At 40.3% G+C, this 14,752-nt stretch overlaps 1 long non-coding RNA gene across 2 annotated transcripts; it reads right to left on the bottom strand.

The window, feature by feature from the left end:
* Positions 1 to 1,648: 1,648 nt before the first annotated feature.
* LOC136874754 (uncharacterized) lies at positions 1,649 to 14,477 on the bottom strand. Of its 2 annotated transcripts, XR_010860290.2 has the most exons (4): positions 14,297 to 14,477; positions 14,125 to 14,202; positions 10,993 to 11,098; positions 1,649 to 1,849 (listed from the first exon to the last, which is right to left on the bottom strand). It is a non-coding gene; the product is annotated as an uncharacterized lncRNA (long non-coding RNA). The 2 variants fall into 2 exon arrangements; XR_010860289.2 differs by having other exon boundaries at positions 14,125 to 14,477.
* Between the last annotated feature and the right edge of the window lie 275 nt (positions 14,478 to 14,752).

Here is a 14,752-nt window from a genome sequence, read left to right on the forward strand (position 1 = left end):
GTGGAAAGACAGGCAGCGATGGAGGTCCTTGATTCACAACCCGACCCAGGAAGCTCGAAACGGGAAATGATGATGATGATGAGTTGACTCTTATTGTGGTCAAATGTAGGTGTTCCACACTTATTACTTAGTCATGTTTATTGAGATAGTATTTCAATATGACATTCCTTTGGTCTGGATAAGGTGATTTCCCCACTGTTGTGAGAGGTTAGAGTTAGGATGTAGGTTTCTGCACGCGTACTTTTTATTTCTCTCCAGCAGTTTAACATTGGAATTAAAATAAGAAGGTTTCTGGTGATGCAGGAATGGGAAAGGGCTAGACTGGAAATGTAATGGCCATGGCCTTAATTGAGATAGAGCCCCAGTATTTGTCCGATGTGAAAATGGGAAACCACAGAAAACAATCATTAGGACTACCAACAGTGGGATTCAAACCAACCATCTTTCAAATGCAACCTCACATCTACTCGACCCTAAACATGTGGCCAACTCACTCTTGATAGTCCTAGAGTCCCATCTTTCCTTGACGATATCACTCGGGAATAGTTCTTTACCTGTGTTTGTAAATTTGTGTGTCTGCTTTTATCTGTTGATTTTTAGTAATTTCTAGAGCAATTCCATTGTGAACATTCTCTCTCTTTTACCTGTTATTGTAGGACAAGCCCTTTAATATATTTCTTACATATGTGTCTCAATTCCATGATTTGTCAATCTCTGGAGCGTGATAGCTTCGAGACATTGTCACTGGTTTATCACCAAGGCAGCTATGGTTCAAATTGTGGTCCATGCATGAGGAATCTTTGAAATCATAAGTGGTGTCCTTAGGTATAAATATAAGGAAAGATCTTCATTGGGGTAATCACATAAATATGATTGTAAATAAAGGGTACAGATCTCTGCACATGGTTATGAGAGTATTTAGGGGTTGTAGTAAGGATGTAAAGGAGAGAGCATATTTGTCTCTGGTGAGACCTCAACTTGAGTATGGTTCCAGTGTATGGGACCCTTACCAGGATTACTTGATTCAGGAACTGGAAAACATCCAAAGAAAAGCAGCTCGATTTGTTCTGGGCGATTTCCGACAAAAGAGTAGCATTACAAAAATGTTGCAAAGTTTGGGCTGGGAAGACTTGGTAGAAAGGAGACAAGTTGCTCGACTAAGTGGTATGTTCAGAGCTGTCAGTGGAGATATGGCGTGGGAGGACATCAGTGGACGAATAAGTTTGGATGGTGTCTTTAAAAGTAGGAAATATTACAATATGAAGATAAAGTTGGAATTCAAGAGGACAAATTGGGGCAAATATTCGTTTATAGGAAGGGGAGTTAGGGATTGGAGTAACTTACCAAGGGAGATGTTCAATAAATTTCCAATTTCTTTGCAATCATTTAAGAAAAGGCTAGGAAAACAACAGATAGGGAATCTGCCACCTGGGCGACTGCCCTAAATGCAGATCAGTAGTGATTGATTGATTGATTGACTGATTGATTGATTGATTGATTGATTGATTGATTGATTGATTGATTGACTGTGGTTTAAATTTCTCATAAATTTGGAGGTCTTGTAGCTATGATCGCGGCAACAGTCGCGAAGAATTGCTTGCTCCTCAATGTTGATAGTTTCACATTTCTTTCTCATATACTCCTTATTTGCACCTTACCCATTTTTTCTTTAAATTTCCATATAATCATTTTGTAGCGTATTGTTAAACTTTTCAAAACAACAAATACTGTAACAATGTACTACACTTTATTGACTACTGATATTGTACACTTAAACATTAATTTTTTATTTAAAAGTCAGGCGGTGGAGGTTTTGGTGGAATCTTGTGCTTGCTGGATCGACGATACCCTGTGGAATTAAAAGAAAGGATTAATGTTTGTGCTAATTGATACTGGTGCGCTGTCAAGTCAAAAAGTAAAGCTTTGTTTTCTGTTTGTTTGAAATAAAGATATGAAGCTTGTTTAACCATGGCTGTTTTTAATATGTTGTCACCACAGAACTCTTCTGGCCACTACAGTTACAGCCATTCGATTTTTGTGGGTAGAAAAAGCCATCAGCCCCATGGCATAGAAGTAGTGTGTCGTCATCCTACCCAGAGGAACTCAGGTTTGATTCTCAAAAATTTTGGACTGAGGTCTGGAACAGGATCATTCAGAGTCATGAGACCAACTGATACGAGAGGCAACAGACCCGGTCGCGGAAGCCAAGCAATACTTTTTTTTTTTACAATTTGTTTTATGTCTTACGATGAAGATGGGATGGGAAAGGACCAGGAGTGGGAAGGAAGTGGCGGTGGCCTTAACTAAGGTACAACCCCAGCATTTGCCTGGTGTAAAAATGGGAAAACCATTTTCAGGGCTGCTGATAGTGGAGTTTGAACCCACTATCTCCTGGATGCAAGCTCCTAACTGCACGGCCATCTTGCCCAGTCCAAGCAATACAGCTGAGGATGTTGTCATTCCGACCATATCCAATATCTACAGGCCATCTGGCCAGGCAGGACTCTTCCTGGCAGACAAGGATTTTAATGGCCTACATACACCACAGGTTACATTTTGTTTTTATAATCAAGCACTGTCTTCATGAGAATTTGTGTAATGTAATGCATGACTGTTCAAGAGGTGGTAGTGATACTTGTTTTCAGGATAAGTACAAGTGGGCACACATCCTTAAAGGTGCAAATATAGCACAGTGAATTTGCATATGGTAGAGCAATTAAGTAGATTGTTCATGAATCAACATCAGATGCGTTCATCAATGCCATTCATGAAATAGGAAAGGTACAGACATGTCATAATGATGGAGAGATACCCTTGCATTTTTATGATTCAATGCAAAAAGATGTCCCATTCTATAACACAAGCGTGGTAATATAAACCTCACACTGTAACAAACATTTTTAATGATTGGTGAGAAATATAAGGAAATGGTGTTGACATTGAAATATATCTGATCTTTCTCTGTTCTATAAATGTAAGGGAAATTTACTTTCTGACTTGCTTATATGTTATGTTTATTTTTAATTTGAAGGAAAACTGCACCTTCAGTTTCTCAACAATTGCTTAAAGGTATAAAAGATGTATAATTAACATCAAATAATTAATTCGCTTTTCAAATACAACTTTCTGGTTAGAGAAGAATATTATGAAAAATAATATATTATGACAATCAAACAAAGCAAAAGAACAAATGTACTTAATCAGATACCAGGAAATGCTTTATATTAAGATTCCTGAACAACAAAGGTAATGTAACTTAAAAGCTTTTCAGTCTTTTGAACATACAAGTTCAATATAAATATAACACTATAACATACCTGAAAAAAAAAAGAGACACTATTAAAAAAGGTATAAAAATACACATTAAAAAAAGGAATAACATGTTTCATACTTACAAGAACTTCAGTATTTGAAAATATTTATGTTTATTTCTATCCAGACACCTATGAAATTGAAATCTGGAACTTATCTTAATGAAGTCCTGCCTTATCCCCTCTCCAGCATACAATGCCAGGGTTAAGTTAATAAGTAAGTTTCAGTATAGTTTTGTTGATGAATAGGTAAAGACAGCTCAAGATAGAGAACACTTCTTATTTCAGCATCACTCCTTTATTTTTCAATGTAATCATCAAAGCATTTGATAGAGTGTCAACTGAGTAACTTCATTCCTTAGCGATTGTGAGCTGTATCCTGTTCATTGAACACTACTAACTGATTCAGGATCACAAGTCTGTTTTCCTGCACCACATCATCAATGGTACTAATGAATGTGTCTGTTCATCCTCTGCAATTTCATGGCACCACTCCTACATTTGTTGGACCGATATTACTTTCACTCTGTATGCAGACACAATCCTATTGTCACTGTTGACAAGTTCCATGTTTCTGCCCACAGAAAACAGATCTCCTGGCTACTCATTCAATAACTTCACCATTTTACTACTGCCACTGTGCCATGGTTCTGGATTAATTACTTGTAGACCTGTGCACAATCTATCAGTATAACTACAGAACTGATATTTAAACTGACGAACTCTATTCCTTTGTTTCTGAGCAACAAACAGGAAAACATTCTCTGAACAGTTTGCATTCAGAAAACTGCTGTCACAGATTCATAAGGGTGCCTTATTTCATTTATACAAGTTATCATATCTGTTGCTGTTCAGTCTTATTTGGAATAACTGAGGATTTCTGGCCAGAGTTCTTAGTAGTAATATTTCACATAGTACTTTTTGAAGGCACAAAACAATAAATGTGTATTTTTGCTATCAGTGTTGAAAAGTATTTGATGAAGGAACTATGGTGCCTGAGCCATCAAATACTGTATAATGCAAGAGAAAAATAAATGCTTGATTTTTCATCCTAAAAAATGCTTTAGTTTCCTACATAATATATAACATAGTATCTGGTCGGGTTCTTCCCGCTATGTAATGGAGTAGATCATACTGTCAGCAATTCAGTGCCGAGTGATGGACGGCAGTAAATAACCTGTCTCCCTTAGGGAGCCAACAGCTCCAGCCGGATGAGCCCTTTAGGTGGGGTGATGGCTCCTCAGTGGAGGAAATTACACTGCAAGCCATCAAGCACTTTTTCTGGTCCAACAGCAAAACGGAGAGAGGAGGAACGTTCACTATTCTGTTTCCAACAGTCGTGGAGGCAGTGGAGGTTATGCCAGATGGATTGACTGTGAAGGTGCATCTCAACTATATTTTGAGTCTGCGGCAGTCTGTAGCAGTCCCAGTGTTCAACCCTGCACATTTCATTTCATGTGTGCCACAGGATTTGGCTCTGAGATCATAGTGTATAAATCTCTCCATGGCAGGTTGGGATCTTCTTTAAACAAATTTCTGCTTGTGGCACTTTTTCCTGCTATCTTCCCTCATTCTTTGAAGTCCAACAATGATGGGATAAAGATTGTAGAAGCAGGTTTCGGGTGAATCTGTAAGCGTCCGGTTTGGACCTGCACGTTGGCAGCAGATGTGTGATGGTCGTCTTTCTGAGATCTATAACTACTTAGGAACTCAGACCTACATCTGTATCTGTACAGGCCTATTTAGGAGTGCTGCTGTCCACCCTAAATGGGGAAGACCATAGAAAATGCAGGCTAAACATAGATATTTGAGAGAAATTCCACCTTTTCAATACTGGAAAATACACTTAAGAAAATGGAAATTGCAACACCATGAAGGCATTGGTCGTTTGTGTTGATTTTCAAGATATGCCATGTAGGTACATAAACGATCAAAGTTTCAGATCTATTGGATTGTTGCTACAGGTCTCCCCACGTGATTGGTCACGGAGGAATCAACTCCAACATACGGACTCTGGTGTAGCGTAGTTGACTTGCAGTCTGTGCAGTGAAGTGTTCATTGTCAAACATGCATCAATGACAGAGAAGAGCACGCTACCAACAACTGTTGCCATTTGAGAGGGCTCGGATAATTGGGCTGTGTGAGGCTGGATTATAGCTAAGGACTGTCGCTGCACATGTTGGCCGACAGGCATCTACGGTACAACATGTATGGCAGCAGTGTTCAAATGAAGGTACCCACACTCGTAGACCTGGCACAGGCCCAGCGCGACAGACAGCTGTGAGAGAGGATTGCCGCATCATTTGGATGGCCCGGATGGAATCCCATGCAACAGCAGCACAAATTCGAGCAGCTGTGGCACCCCACATTACACAACAAACAGTTGGTAATCGCCTGCGTGCAGCTGGCTTACGAGCCTGTGTCCCTACAGAAGGTGTTCCATTGACCCCACAACAGCGACGTGTAAGGCTGGCCTGGTGTCGAGAAAGATTGACGTGGGTCGACGAATGGCATAAGGTCGTCTTTAGTGATGAATCGCGCTTCTGCCTTGCCCGCAGTGATCGCTGGAATTGTGTGCGCCGACGTACCGGGGAGAGGGGCCACCGAGATGTTATTGTCGAGAGGCAAACAGGGCCATCATCAAGCATTATGTTCTGGGGAGCTGGGCTTTAATGTGAAATCACAATCAGTGCTTGTTGAGGGCACTATGACTGTTACGTTGATATGGTACTCAATCCAGTGGTTGTCCCTATGATGGCGAACATTGCTAATGGGATATTTCAGCAGGACAATGCCCGGGTTCACACTTCACGCATCTCCAGAGAAGCTCTCTACGACATCACAACCTTAGAATGGCCTGCCAGATCCCCGGACCTCAGTCCTATTGAGCATGTGTGGGACATGATGGGTCGACAACTGGCCAACCGTCCTCAGCCACCCACAACTCTGGAACAACTGACCCGTGCAGTGCAGCAAGCATGGGCAACAATTCCTCAGGAAGCGATCCAGGCCCTTATTGACTCCATGCCTCGACGAATTCATCAATGTATTGCAGCTCATGGTGGGCAAATCCTGTATTGATTGTTGTCCAAACTTGCAGTCAGAGGGGCCTGAAAGTGTAATCATCGAATCACAACCAAACACTCGTCCTGCATGTTCAATTGCAGCAATGTAGCACTATTCCTTCTGGGTGTTGCAATTTCCATTTTCTTCAGTGTTTATATGTACCTGTTCAAATACAATTGGATTATAGTGGAACATGTTTGTCCCTTCTTTTGGGACATCTTCAGCCACTTATTGGATAAATATCATTCCAAAACACAAAAGATATACATCAAGTTACAATCGCGTAACACAGTTCGATGCTCAGTCCAGTCACAAATATTTTGCAATGTTGATAGAGTATCTTCCATTAAAATCTTGATGGTAGTGAACAGTCAAAAGGGCCCATATGGGGCAATGAAGTTAATAACAATTTTACAATTTAGAGTAGTTAACTAAACTGTGTCCTTAAAAAATACAATTGTATAATTGATAATATGCTCAAAGATGAATATATTTGTTATGGCTGATTTCCATAAAATAGTCCATAGAAAAATCTAGTTTTTGTCATTGAAGATATTCCTTACAAGCTATGGATGTAAAAATTGGAACAATGTTCAAATGGATACAGCAAAATGTTTCTAAGAGTGATGCTGTGCAGTGTCTAAGAGTAGAACGAGGGTGGGGGGGACTCCTCTCAAAATAATTATTTAGAGAATATTCTTGAAGTGACATGGTGAAAGAACTTCTAATATGCTGATAAAAGAAGTTAGGCAGATTGTTGATGTGTGTAGAAAAAAAGAGTGTAAGAAAAGAAGGAGAAGAATCATGCCAGTTGCCAAAAAGGAAAGCAAAGTAATACGTCAAAGGCGATTTACTTGAGTATTCACTCCCCCACTGGGCTCCCTTCATGACCTACCTGGCAGGCTTGTATAGGACTACGAACAGTTGTTTTGTAATGGCAATCAGCATGTGTTTGGCTTGAGGTGTGTGTGTGGGGGGGGAGGGGGTGATTACTGTTTTAAGAGGAAGTACAACTAGGTAACCATCCTCTCTATAACACTAATCAGAGAGAAAAAATGGAAGGGAAGCGACACTTAAAAAAATGAAGGTATCGGCCACCTGGGTGACTGGAGTAGGGCATTGATGTTGATGATAATGATCGGCCAAAGAAAGACAAGGGCCACAAAGGGCATGAAAATGAAAGACTCCCTAACCCTCGGAAAACCTAATAGCGTCGGGGTTGGGAAAGAAGAAAAGTTGACCAAGGAAGGTTAGATAGGATAGATGAAAGTGAGGAGCCTGGCACTAATGTGTGGAAGCAATGCCAGGACTCAGCTAAGGGCCCTGTAGTCAGCAGTCCACACTCCAGAGTTCAAAGCCCCTGGGGCCCCTTTTGGTCACCTCTTATGACAGGCAGGATATACCGTCGGTGTTATTCTACTGCCCCCACCCACAGGGGAAGGGGTGACAAGGGGGTTATGGCTGAGAGGAGAGAGTAGGGGAAGCGTATGCATATTGTGATGGTATTGTTCATTGAGATAGATATTTTTGCAATTACGTCAAAAGGAATGTTAGGTTTGTCTGTTAGTTCATTAAGATTGTCATTTGGATTATTCCTCTGGTCAATATGGATGTTTTCGTATATACACTGACTGACAGAGCAAATGCAACACCAAGAAGGAGTGGTCAGAACTTCATGCCAATTGCAGGGTAGACTGACGTCACTGAGGTATGCTCATGATGTGAAATGCGCCGCTGTGCTGTGCACGTAGCGAACGATAAATGGGACACGGCGTTGGCAAATGGCCCACTTCGTACCGTGATTTCTCAGCCGACAGTCATTGTAGAACGTGTTGTCGTGTGCCACAGGACATGTGTATAGCTAAGAATGCCAGGCCGCCGTCAACGGAGGCATTTCCAGCAGACAGACGACTTTACGAGGGGTATGGTGATCGGGCTGAGAAGGGCAGGTTGGTCGCTTCGTCATATCGCAGCCGATACCCATAGGGATGTGTCCACGGTGCAGCGCCTGTGGCGAAGATGGTTGGCGCAGGGACATGTGGCACGTGCGAGGGGTCCAGGCGCAGCCCGAGTGACGTCAGCACGCGAGGATCGGCGCATCCGCTGCCAAGCGGTGGCAGCCCCGCACGCCACGTCAACCGCCATTCTTCAGCATGTGCAAGACACCCTGGCTGTTCCAATATCGACCAGAACAATTTCCCGTCGATTGGTTGAAGGAGGCCTGCACTCCCGGCGTCCGCTCAGAAGACTACCATTGACTCCACAGCATAGACGTGCACGCCTGGCATGGTGCCGGGCTAGAGCGACTTGGATGAGGGAATGGTGGAACGTCTTGTTCTCCGATGAGTCACGCTTCTGTTCTGTCAGTGATAGTCACCGCAGACGAGTGTGGCGTCGGCGTGGAGAAAGGTCAAATCCGGCAGTAACTGTGGAGCGCCCTACCCCTAGACAATGCGGCATCATGGTTTGGGGCGCTATTGCATATGATTCCACGTCACCTCTAGTGCGTATTCAAGGCATGTTAAATGCCCACCGCTATGTGCAGCATGTGCTGCGGCCGGTGGCACTCCCGTACCTTCAGGGGCTGCCCAATGCTCTGTTTCAGCAGGATAATGCCCGCCCACACACTGCTCGCATCTCCCAAGAGGCTCTACGAGGTGTACAGATGCTTCCGTGGCCAGCGTACTCTCCGGATCTCTCACCAATCGAACACGTGTGGGATCTCATTGGACGCCATTTGCAAACTCTGCCCCAGCCTCGTACGGACGACCAACTGTGGCAAATGGTTGACAGAGAATGGAGAACCATCCCTCAGGACACCATCCGCACTCTTATTGACTCTGTACCTCGACGTGTTTCTGCGTGCATCGCCGCTCGCGGTGGTCCTACATCCTACTGAGTCGATGCCGTGCGCATTGTGTAACCTGCATATCGGTTTGAAATAAACATCAATTATTCATCCGTGCTGTCTCTGTTTTTTCCCCAACTTTCATCCCTTTCGAACCACTCCTCCTTGGTGTTGCTTTGTCACTGTCAGTCAGTGTATTCAAGAGAGTGCCTTTATTATATCATGTGTAAAAGAAACATATCTTGATTTATTCATAAAAAGGAGTGATTACATTCTGACATATGAATACTTATAACTGACTATTTGTAATGTTTTTTAGCATTAGTATGTTCCAGATAATGGGTGGTAAAACTTCATCCTGTCTGTCCTGTCTTCGCAATGTGTGCATTTCAACTTAAAGACTCCGGGATTCAAAATTTTTGTGTTGTTAATATTATTAATACTGTGTGGAGTTTGAAACAAGGCAGAATTTGTGTCAGTAGTTTTAAATGCTATATTGTAAGTCTTTCTTTTGAATAAGTTAGTAATTTGAAAAATATTTTCATTATTATATGTAAAAGTAATGAAATTTTCTTTTTCTTTAGAATCTCTAATAAGTGTAGAAGGGGGCTCCAGTGACCCTAGAAATAACTGGGATGAGTAGAAGAAAGCTTATATAGGAATTACATTTATCATGGGGTGTGATAAGCTCAGTGGCTTAGATGATAGCTTCCCACCTGGAAGACGAGGTCTGAATCCTGGGTTGAGATATTCATCTAAAAATTCACATGGCTTCAGGAACTAAAATGAGCATGGGTGGTTCCAGTAATTCCAGAAATAACTGGGATAAGCTGAAGGACAGGGCAAGTTGGCCATGACCAGGTGAGTTGGTCGTGGGCGTAGAGGCGCGCGGCTGTGAGCTTGCATCCGGGAGATAGTAGGTTCGAATCCCACTATCGGCAGCCCTGAAAATGGTTTTCCGTGGTTTCTCATTTTCACACCAGGCAAATGCTGGGGCTGTACCTTAATTAAGGCCATGGCCGCTTCCTTCCAACTCCTAGGCCTTTCCTATCCCATCGTCGCCATAAGACCTATCTGTGTCGGTGCGACGTAAAGCCCATAGCAAAAAAAAAAAGTTGGCCATGTGGTTAGGGGCGCGCAGCTGTGAGATTGCATCCGGGAGATAGTGGGTTTGAACCCCACTGTCGGCAGCCCTGAAGATGGTTTCCATGGTTTCCCATTTTCATGCCAGGCAAATGCTGGGGCTGTACCTTAATTATGGCCATGCTTGCTTCCTTCCCACTCCTAAGCCTTCAATGTAAAGCAAATTTAAAAAATAATAATAATAAGCTGAAGAAAGTTATAGGAATTGAGTTTATTGTCATACTACCAGTATGTGTTTCTCATAAGATAAGAATGTTGATAATTTTGTGACTATGTCTGTAAATCATGGAAATGTATGGTGGTAGTGATTATTGTTTTAAAGAGAAATTCACTATCCCCTTGCAACTCTAATCATTGAAGAATGGAGGAATTGGGAAAAGAAAGAAAAGTATCATGATAGTCTCCCTAGTGCTTGCTAGCCTAATACTAATTGTTGGAAGGGGAAGATGAAAGCACTGAACATGATACAAGTAAATGGAATCAATACTATTTTCAACACGGGGCTCTTCCACGTTGAGAGCCATGGAGAGAATAGAAATATCTGAAAGAACCAGTTCACTCCACTATTTCTGCTATCAGGTGTACATATTATCTGCAATTCACCTTCCTTACAAGATTACTTACTCTGTCTCTTGCAGCTACATCCACTTTTCTCCTCTGGGAGTGGCCGGTAATAATAGAGCTGCGACCTGCTTGCTCTCACACGTCGTTCTTCCCTTTGACGGGATCTCTGTAGACAAATTTATTCACATCAGTTGTCTGCTTCAGAATTTATTGACCCATAACATTTAAGCTTGTGCATTTTTAGACAAGACTAAGGAAAATACATAATCATCATTTAATATTTAAACGTTAGTCTCATATAGATTTTGATCTTTTATCTTCTCATATAATTTTATATTTTAGATACTGTATATATTTCATTGTGCTAGTTCATCAATTGCTAAAAAACTGTAGATCAATATTAATATTTATTATCTATAGGCCTGTCTGTATTATCGACTTGTGGGCTTCATGCTCTGCTCTGTCACTACTGTGAACTACAAGTTGTATAGACTGAAGTCGGTTCAAAAATCCTTTGCTTAGAAACTGCTTTAAAAAATAATTTCTAAACATGTGCACGTGAGTTTTTTTATATATAGACCTTTAACTTATTGGATCATTTAATCCTCACAACAACAATTTTCTACTCAATTTTATAATAGTGTTTCCTGGATTACTTGATCTGTCTTTTCAGTGCTTATGTGCAAATCCATTTCTGGAGACATAGTATTATTAAAAATTAGGTTTGGAATAGGGAACCATAGTTTGATTTAAGACTAAGAAGCCTGAATACTATCAATTTTGATTAAAATTATAATTTTTACTGTGTACTATGTCTTCTGGTAGAGCTAGAACAATATATTACTTTCATTCATCTGTCTCGTCTTTGTCATTATGAAAGTGACTGGGGAATGAGCAATGCTAAAGTGCGGGTGAAGTTACTTGGTGATTAATACTCCCAGTCATGCATTATGTTGTTGTGATGCCCAGATCCTTGTCTTCCATATCACAAGATTCAAAAGTCTTTGAACTGTTGTTATTGAGTGACATAACAACACTGTCGATTGCTTCTTCTTACAGTCCTCCTCCTTTTCAAGTTTCATCCTTTTTCTTTTCTTTTTTGGCAGTTGTTTGATGTCACAGTAACACATTGAAGGTTTTTAGTGATGTAAGGATGGGAAAGAGCTAGGACTGGGAAAGAAGTAGCCATGGTCTTAACTAAGGTACAACCCTAGCATTTGCATGGTGTGAAAATGGGAAACTACAGAAAATCATCTTCAGGGCTGCCGATGGTGGGATTCGAACCCGCCATCTCCCAAATGCAAGGTCGTAGCTACACGACCCTAACTGCCACCTAACTTACTCAGATGACATCTACTAAATTGTTTTCAATACCAGCTTCATTCTCCCTTGTAGTAATCAGACTCAGGACTTCAGTAAATGTCTTGTTATGATTGCCGATGTACCTCTCTACTTGTGACCATATTAACTCTATAGGGTTGAAGGGGCAGTGGTTGGGAGGTAAATAAATCCCACAGGATCAGCATTTTTGAGAAATTTCATCGATTACGTAGACAGGAAATCTACGTTTATGAATATGAATTTGTTCCTTCAATTCTTCTTTCCTGTTTGTTTAGATCCATCATCCTGTAATATTGTGGAACCTGAACATTGTGACTTTGCAGCCAGTCAGCCAGCCATTTCAGATTTCTGTGAAGCCACGGTTGGGGTTTTATCATGCACAATGGAATGGTATGGGGTATTGTCCACAACTATGATGGAAGGCTCCTTTAAATTAGGAATTAAGAAGTTTCTCAACCATTCCCAAAAACTTATGCTTTCCATTTTCTTGGTAGTCACCTGGTCATTTTGATTTAATAACGATGAGCAGTTTTGAACAAACACTGCTCTACTGCTACTCAATAAACACTCAACATCCTCATATGTCCATTCCTTCTTAAGACATTGTCCTGAATTTATAAATGTTTCATTTAGCCAGATAATTTTATCAGAATCCACTTGCCTGGTGTCCCTTAAAAATTTACAACACTATTGGTTTCTCCATAAGGAATTTTCTGTTTGAATTGGCCTTCCAGTCAAAACTAAGGTTCTTCATACGTGTCTTAGCAAGAATTCCACAGTTTTAAGAGAAACCATGAGCTTCTTTATTGTAAGATATTCCTTTAGTTTGTCATAACCATACATATGGTGGCAAATTGCTTCCTCCTAAAATGTATCTACATTCATCACCCATTTTGTAAAAGACCTCTTTAGTCTTTTCCTTTCCAAAGTAATTTCTAACACTGCACACTGATACAAGTGCAATAACAGGTATAACTTGAAAACAATGTTCTCTTACCCATGGGTAACTAATGCAAATATCGAGCTCGAAAGATTATTATTATTATTATTATTATTATTATTATTATTATTATTATTATTATTATTATTATTATTATTATTATTATTATTATTATTATTACTTGTATGTATGGCTTATGAAGTGATGTACATCCATTTAGTATTAGTATTATTTACGTAGTTGAATGATCGTATTGTACGTGAGGTTATAGCATGAAAGTATTAGTATTATTATTATTTACGTAGTTGAATGATCATATTGTGTGTGAGGTTGTCATGAAATATGTGTTGTACATAGACATTTATATCAGTTCCGTTAATGTAAATACCTGTAAATTAATATTATAATTTATTCTTATCTGTATACATAAACTGTAATCCATAATTGTGAAATGCACTGTAACTTCCAGAATGGTATAGGCACGAGATTGATTGAGAATATTCTGTACATTGTAATCTGTGTATTAGACACTCTAGAATTTTCATGAAGATATATTTTGTAATGTAACTTTCTAGAAGCCTGTCCAGGCACACATATATAAGGGGATGATCTTGATGGTAAATGTTAGTTGTTGTTTATTAGAGTTATGGTGTAGTAAGTATATATCCTGGGCTGACATGCAATATTTGCGGTCTCCCTATTGAAATTCGCAGTCATCTGTTTTCAACTGTGTTTTCAACTGTATTTTCAAAGTTGTAATCTCCATGTACAGCAATTGGTAGTTGTTTTTAATAATGCTGGCTTTGTTGATATTCTCGAAGTGAAGTGTCTTGTGATACTGTGATGAAGGTTATGTGTGTGTTAATATGTGAATATATGTGAATAAAATTAATTGTACCAACTGACAGCACCTTGTGTGCGTCTTTGTGGATATGTTAACACCAATTCATGGGCCCAGCTTCAAGGAGTGCTCAACTTTTCTTTTTATTCTGCAAACAAGACATTTCATATAACAATAACATACTTGAATAAATGATAAATAAAATAACTTGTTATACACCAGAACATTCGTAATGCACAAACAGTTTCATGGAATGCTGATCTCTCTAGTAACTTCTGTATACAGTAAGCAGCACAATAAATCACACTGATTTTGCTAGCCTTAACATCAACTACTAGCGTAGGAACTGTGTAACAGAGACAGTTTTGATTAGCATGATCCCTTCACCACCTGGCCAAAAGCAACTGCTATTAAACTACAGGAAGCAAGCTCCTAAACACGTCATCCCAGTGATGTCAGCCCACCCTCTGTCAATTATAAAGTAAATTCTCTCTCACTGTAGTAATGGCATTCCTTATGCAGCTAGTCTTGGTTGTGAATGGTGTGAAAGTGTTACTCATAGGGTTGATTGGAGTGTGCATTCAAGTGGTCTTGGCAGATATATATAGTAGCACCTTCTTGCTCAGCAAGGAAAACAGTGGCCAATTATCTCACACCTCATTTCCCTAGTATGCTTAGGCTATCTGTAACAGCTGATG

Source organism: Anabrus simplex, chromosome 5 (genome assembly GCF_040414725.1).
Source record: "Anabrus simplex isolate iqAnaSimp1 chromosome 5, ASM4041472v1, whole genome shotgun sequence".
Classification (NCBI taxonomy): domain Eukaryota; kingdom Metazoa; phylum Arthropoda; class Insecta; order Orthoptera; family Tettigoniidae; genus Anabrus; species Anabrus simplex.